Source organism: Pezoporus flaviventris, unplaced genomic scaffold (assembly GCF_033815535.1).
Source record: "Pezoporus flaviventris isolate CSIRO_AGI_PZ_B2104156 unplaced genomic scaffold, CSIRO_AGI_Pfla_v1 ptg000023l, whole genome shotgun sequence".
NCBI classification, from domain to species: Eukaryota; Metazoa; Chordata; class Aves; order Psittaciformes; family Psittacidae; genus Pezoporus; species Pezoporus flaviventris.
The window spans coordinates 8666274-8674101 of NW_026892571.1; positions in this window are offsets into that span (position 1 = coordinate 8666274).

A 7828-nucleotide genomic window follows, 5' to 3' on the forward strand; every position below is an offset into this window, starting at 1 on the left:
GAATCTGCTGCTTTCCCCTTATTTTGTTCTTGTGAGAAGCCATAAAACCCTATAACCACTATTTCTCCAGAGAAAAATTAGGAGGAAGGAAACATCAGTTTCTTGTTTTTTTCATGTCAAGATTGGGAATAATTGTACCTACTATTAAAGCAACTGGGAAAGGCCTAATTTTATTGAATTCTAACTAAGTGTACATTAGATGTAAAAGTGAACCACATTGTGTATTGTCTAATTGTTAATGGTAGTGTAAGAGGACAATGAGAACAGTTTTACTTTGTAGAACTGAAATAATCTCTGCTGCTTTCATATTCCTGTGGTTTAACAGGGAAGTCTGGCTGCTGCTTATCCACATATTTCCCATGGCAGTGCAAATCAGGGGAGTTCAGATGGTTTTAGAATCGTTGCATAAAAGGGTTCAAGACGGGGAAATCACTTGATCCCTTCATATTGCAAAGGAGAGAAATAAGAAAATCCACAAACTGCCTTTGCAGGTCTCACTTTGATTATTTGACTACTTTAACAGGTGCCCAAGCAGTCTAAATGTTTATTATGAATTGCACAGGTATGTTGTGCCTACCAGTGCATTGCCCAGATTTGCAATACGTAATTTGGAGTTAGAAGCATTCACCATTACACAGAGTAATAATGCTCTACAATCCTTTTTAGCACCAGCAACTAAAACAAGGCAGCAACAAGAAATACTCTCCAATAGCAGAAAAATCTGCTCACTATGAATAAGGATGAACAATGCTCCAGTTGCAAGCTCTTTGCAAGCTCTGGCTAATGCCATCAGGCAGGAGGGCTGGCAACCTGACCCTGTGGTGCAGACTCGGTAATGTCTCACACCGGGACAGTTGCCTGAAGCGTTCTAGTGCCAAATGCAGATTGTACAGCAGGACAGGGAAGGAAAGCTGATGGAATTCAAGCTATCAGGAACTTTATAGTCTGTAACCAGTCCCTTGACTATAACCTGGAGGTTTACTGGCAGCATAAAGCTCAGTGTAAAGGAGATTGCATACTTCAGTAGCACTCTACTTTAGGTTCCTCACTGAGCTAGCAGTAGTTTATTAAACACAGCTATCAAATTGTCATTTTCTTACATAAACAATCTAGCTGCAACACCAGGCAACAAGATAAAGGCCTTTTCCTGATAAGGCCTATAACTGCACAAATATCTGCTCTTGGATTCGTTTACCAAAACCAAAGCACTGTGGTGCTATAGAATGCAGCTGCTTCAAGCTATTTCTTAACTGAGTTAACAAGTAGGATTTTGATGGAATTCACAATTTTTTATATACTCATTGCAAGAACTATTCTTGAAAGTGTCAGGAGTCACTGTGAGTCAGAAATAAAAGTGAGCTAAAGGCAGCAGTTTTGACCCATCAGGTCAAAACTTATAGTTTCAGACAGTTTTTGCAAGATCATTGTACAAGCTGTCCCTCACCAGCATCAGGCAATGCAAGATCCACATCCAGTTATAAATATCTGTCCTGAAGAACATCTCATTGTCTTGCTAGTGTTTGGTGTAAAGAACTAAGCGATGAAGGAGATCTATGAGTAACTGTGTCCAGGGAAAGATCAGAGAAATACATGAGAACTCTCAGTAACTGTCTGCATAAATCTGTCAGAAGAATGTGGAGGGACATATCATGGGAGTATTCTGGAAAAGCTGAATGCACTAATGGGTATAGTACATTGCAGTATATGAAAAGCACTTGGCACTTGATAACATCCTCAGAAATTTGTGTTTTGTGATATTGCCAATGATTTCTTGTCCCTGGGTTTTTTAATGATACAAAATACGTTTCAAACAAATAGAAAATGATACTTCAGAAATAATCTGTTGATGAGCTGATATATGGGTGCTGTTTGGATAATTTGTGTCCCCACCAGGGAGTGCCTCAGCAGACTTTGTGCATTCCAAGTCTATTACTCAGGTTAATATTTGTTGTAATTAAGAATGACATTCTTGACTCCAGCACCATCCATATCCATTAGAAAAAACAATTCAATAAGGCGTCGACTAGCTTACAAGTTAGTGATGCCAAATGAAGTCATTAGACTTGTCAGTCAGTCTGGCACCACTCTTCTGATTAGCAACTTTCCTTTTTTAGGTAGGAATCACCCAACATCTCTGTGGCTTAAGGAGATATAGTTGTATCCAGAAACTGCTCCAACAGTAGTTGATCAAAAAATAACTCACCTTTAAGGACAACTAAGGATCGAGTGTTCTGATCTACTGACAGGAGACTTGTCACAGGTCCTTTCCTTCTGACCTTTGGGAATGAAAATGAACATTTGCCCGTGATGAAGATAATGGAAGAAAATGTGTATGAAAATGAGTCACTGAAATTTTTGTTCAGAAGGCAAGATCCAGGATCCCAAGAGGTCTTTATTTATAGCTTAAGCAAACTCAATGAAGAGTTGCAGGGGAACAAATGAAACTCTAGAAGAGGCTTAAAGTGTTGTATAATGAGAACTCGAATATGCAATTTCCATCACAAATTAAATGAGTACGTTATGGTAGTAAAACTGCAAAAGAGCTGAGAGAGTTTTAATTCTGTGCTGCCCTGCAAGACTTTTTGGAATTTGCATTGGAGGAAAGGTTTCATTTCACTTATTGCCTTTATCTCCATCTGAGCACTGCAGTAGATATCTAGAGTAGAAACAGCTGCTAATTTGGAGGATCTTCAGAATAATACCATGTCTGCATCCCATCATTATGTCTGTTTGTCTTCAGTCCTGCCACCTGAGTGTGTGATGTTACCATAAATGTATTAAAATATATTCAGGGACAAAAAGTATTTACAATTGCAAGGATAAAATTAGACTGCCTCAACGCAACATGTATGTCACTTTCATCTTTACTATGATCTTAAAGTAACTACAGCCTGAAATAGATGCTGGACTTCTCTAGAGCTGGTGGAGGAGAAAAAAGTTCTTGTCATGCGTGTTTTTTGATGAAAACACTCACATGATTTTGTGTGTATGATTTGCCTGTGTATATATGTAACGGAAAGGCACTATCAAGTTAGTAGCAGGAAGACATACATGAAGAATATCACAAATGTCACAACACCTTTTCTCAGCCTTTTGGCTACTATCTCTTCTGCTCAGGCTAGTTCTCTGGTTACAGCCTTCCTCTGGGGTCTGGTGTGGGGAAGAAGTGTTGCTACTAGGTAGGGCACTGGCCTGAGCATGAGGAGATAGTAATTGTGGTCTGAGCTGTTCTAATGGGTTACTGAAAGAATTTAGACAAGTGATACGCTCTCCCGGTGCCTGAGTTTCTCTACCTTTCACAAGGAAATGACAATGCCTGTCTTTCAAGTCAAATACCTTCTGACATTTAGCTGAAGATTGATATATAAGAAAGGTACTATTACCATCTGAGAGGAAAATACAATTTTGTAAACAGCCAAGCTTTCCCCCTTCCCACATGCAGATATATATACCGATATTCAGACCCTCTTTAGTACAGTGTGATTTTCTTCTGTTTATACTTACAATCGTGATTCCTGTGTCTCTGCTTCTGCTAGAGTGAATTTTTCACAGAGCCTCTGTAGCCTTTTACGCATACTAACAGGGTGAGTGCCTGTTAGTCTGTTGTGTGACTCTGAGTCTATTACAGAGAGAAATAACATCAATGTTTAAAAATAAATGAACGACTGAGAACTTTAGTGATGTACCTGTCTCTGTGATGTCCTTCAGTCTTGGGAAAATGGAGCGGTTGGAGATACAACCTGGGTCTTTTTGGTGGTGTCCGGATCGGCTGCAGTGCGTACTCTTGTTGGCTGTGGCAGGAGTATTTTTGGAATGGTTAAAGGGGTGATTCTCTTGCCTTGCTTTGCACGTCACTGTGATCTCAGTGCTGCTGACTATATGATGCGTCGCGAACGGCAAGTCTCGCTTGCAGCAGCTGCATGATGAATGTAAACTGCTACTAGAAGAAATGAAGGTAACTCCCAAGTAGGGGATAACAGCTATTTTTTTCTCATCATTTACTGCTGGATCGCACCAGGAAAGGCTTGAATGTGTCTGAAACATAAACTGTGTTCTGGTAAGCAAGCATTTTAGAGATGTTGATCAGAACTTTCCAGTGAAACAGATTTTAATCACAAATTGTTTTAAATTCTGTTTAATCCAAACTTTCCATAGGAACATGGAGATTTTGCTAAGCTTTCACCTACTGTTATGTGGCAGGGTGGAAGTTCTGATCAGTATCAGAGAGATAAAGGCCGATAGTGAGATAGTTCCATGACAAAGTTATTCATCTGAATTATGCATAAGCCAGCATTCAAGTTCCTCTTCTATGTGTCTCAAAGTGGGGTATCTAACTGCTCACCATATGTCTCTCATACTTCACGTCCTTTCCATAGTTGTCAAAGAGATTTTCCTTGCATCAGTTTTCTCCTTTTTGCCAGCCCGTTCCAGGCTGGCCGTGTTCTTTGAATGATTTCAGCTGAGTACTTGCCTAGCAGATACACTCTCTAGCATGCTTGCAGAAGGAGTAGATAAATGTTGGAGCAGGAAGTAGATAAGGGGTAGTTCAGCATTTAGTTGTACCTGGAGCAGGGTGAAAACTGGTCTTTTTTTTCCTTTTTGACTGAAGAAGTCATAAAGCTGAGTTAATAGCTAGATGTCCCCAGGAATATGGGAAGGTGTGTACTGGAAGGGTATTGTTGACTTCCAGAGATGTTGGAGGCTGCTGCTCCATGGTCATGGCAAGGACTGGAGTGGTGATCACTGCTGGTACACAGATAGGTTTGCCATAAGGTTACCAGGATTGTCTTCATGTGTCTGCTGTATTTTGAAAAGGAGCTACTGCCTACAAGTGAGATAAAAGTCATGGGTTATGGAGGGCACTGAGGGGAAGCAACAGGAAGGGGGGGACTGTAATGGGTGAAGCCTATGTGGAGGAAAGCTTAGAAACTCCCACCAGGAATAGTGTTTGACAGTAATCTCATCCCTCTGGTGGGAAACTTCAGATGGACAGCTAATGTGTTTTGCTGTTGCTGACAGTCTACCAACTGCGCTTCTAATATGTGCAGTGTGATCTTCCATCATCCATTAAATGACAGCCAAGACACTATTCCTTCAGTAGCAAGAGAAGCCCCAGAGGAAGCAACTGTGACCATGTGTTCAGCAAATTAAGAGCAGCAGGGTATTTGTCTAAAATGTTCCTTATTGTAAAGGGGGAAGTAGAAAGCAAAACCACTGTATAATTCACAGATCCATATCTGAACTTGCATTAAAAACCAATAACATGAAAGATCATTGAATACTATATAATGAACCTGAGTGATTTGGAGATTTTTGATAAGTAATAAGGAACTTCATTAATTTTGCATGACTTAAGGCATACTCTAGTTTTCTGAAGCTTTGCATCTCTGAAGTTCTTATTTGCCATTATTAGATGAGTCTGAAAGTGATTTGCTAATATTGAGAATACATTAAGGAAACATACATCCTCAATAAATATCTTTGAGAGTGGGGCTTTTATTCACACAATTAAAAAAAAAAGCAAAATTAAACATATTCTGAATACATAAGACTGCATTAAGAGTGCATCCTGAGGTTACTATAGCTTTAGTAAGGAATTAATGTGCAGGGCTACAGCCAGGAACAGAGGCTCACGGGTCAGCATTATGGACTTATTTTGATTTGCTTGTTATTTATTCTATTCAGGTGAAATTAAAACTAACAATACTTTGGTAAAATTCTCTTCAGAACTGGACTAATTTAACTGCTGAGTGCTGGAGTTCTCAGCCTAGTTACAATTCACTGCTCTTCCCTGTTTGGGCAGTGAGTGAAAGTTCAGCTGGAAGGCTGCAGCTGTTTGCTTAGCCGCTATCCATGTTGATGTGGAGATCCAGAGCTGTGTCTGTGATGATTCAGAGCAGTCTGACCCAAAATGATCTTCTGGAAATGACAAGATGTGGCTTCAGTCCCTGGTATCCTCACAAATAGCAGTACAATTCCATAGTGTTAATTTTGCTTTGAGATGTAGAGTTGTAGTTAGAGAATTAATGCCAGAGCCTGTGCATTCTGTAATCTTGGCATTATGGACACTCATTATAAAATACATTCTTTGTTTTTCTTAGAACTTTTTGATCTGCATCAAGTTTTCCAGGTAAAACGTTGGCCCTGTAAGTAAATGGAAACTTTATGGAATTAATGCTTTAATTTATTGAACAAAAAGAACTAAAGGGGTCAGAAATAAAATGTTTCACTGCAGAACTTTTTTGACCAGCTATTTCATTTTTGCCATGATACTGACATTACACTCATTTCAGGCTTTTTTTCCTTTTATATATAGCCACACTTCTCATAAATCAGACTCAAGCTGCATTTCAAAAGACAAAAAGCTTTTTACACATCTTTGATCTTTTGTATTTTAGCTGAAAACACTTGCATAGGAAAATGGATCTTATTAGTGTACTTGCACATCTTAGAAAGAAAATAGTCTTCCATAATAAATGGATTTTGCCTATTTATTAAAAATAATGGGTTTAGTCTTGTATTATATGAAATTAGCTAGTTGAACACACTATCATCAACTAAATAATTTGCCTGCATTTGTTACTCTTCTACTTATAAATGTTATCTCTCCATACCCTAAAAATACTTTAGTGTAACTGTTACATGTAAAATACATTTTTAGGAGAAAGTTGTGATTGTTACTCGTAAACTGTTTTTATTGTAGCTTTATCTAGAAGAAACAAGTTTAGTTAGTAGAATGAGGGTAAGCCTCACGAAATTAATAATCGTAAATGAGAGTCTTTTAACAAGTGGTAGTAAATAATAAAGCTATTTTCTTATGGCTATCATTCATGTCATACTGGAGTCTGCGTTCTCTCTTTATTCTTTATTGCCACCTATGTGAGTGCAGCTGGCTCACTGCAACAGTGTTTATTGAATACAACAGGCACAGGTCCTACCAATCAGATCTTTAAAAAACCTGTATTAGACAAATTCAAGAACATGATGGTATAATTTTCATTATATGCAAACCTTGCATTCCAACTAAAGTCACCTTTTCTACAGCTTCCTAACGAGGAAGCATCCTTAATCAGAGGATGATTTTGGAACCTGGGTTGTTCATATCTTTGTGCTCATCAATGAGCAGATGCAGTGTTTTATTTGTGTATGATGACTTCAGTATCGGTTCTACATACTGCATGGATAGGTTACAAGGAAATGGGATTACTCCATGTAAAAGTACATAAAATACTAAGTGTAAAGAATTGCAAGCAACACTCAGATGAAACATTATACTACACCGTATGTATGGTAGCTTCTCTGTATCTCAAAATGGTTTCAGTTTAATAGCACAGTGCAACATTTAATGAATACTGAAAATCTATTCCCTATCCTGGCACTCCATTCCATCATCCCTACTAACTTTTTGTTGCTGAATTTATCCTTTAATCCTCTAACAGATATACATACATATTTTCTGTCTCCTAGACTTGGATGAACATATGCAAAGCATTATTAATGTCCTTTGATAAGGAGCAATGTTAGCATTTCATGTCATAATATTTATTTTTCTTGAGCATTATGCCAGCTGTCCCATGTTTTATGGATGTTTAGGCATGCCGTTGACCTACTTGGTGTGACAGAAACAGAAATTATATTAGACTGGGTATCATCTCCAAAATGGTCTTCTTCATTTGTATTCATCTAAAGAATATGATGCAGACTGCTTTTTGCTTGTTTTGTTTATGAGCCATCCCACATTGCAGAGGGTTTTGCTAAGCATGCTACTTGAATCTAGCTGCAGATTTCAACTGATTGACCCACAGAGCTGCTGAAAAAGGCCAACCAA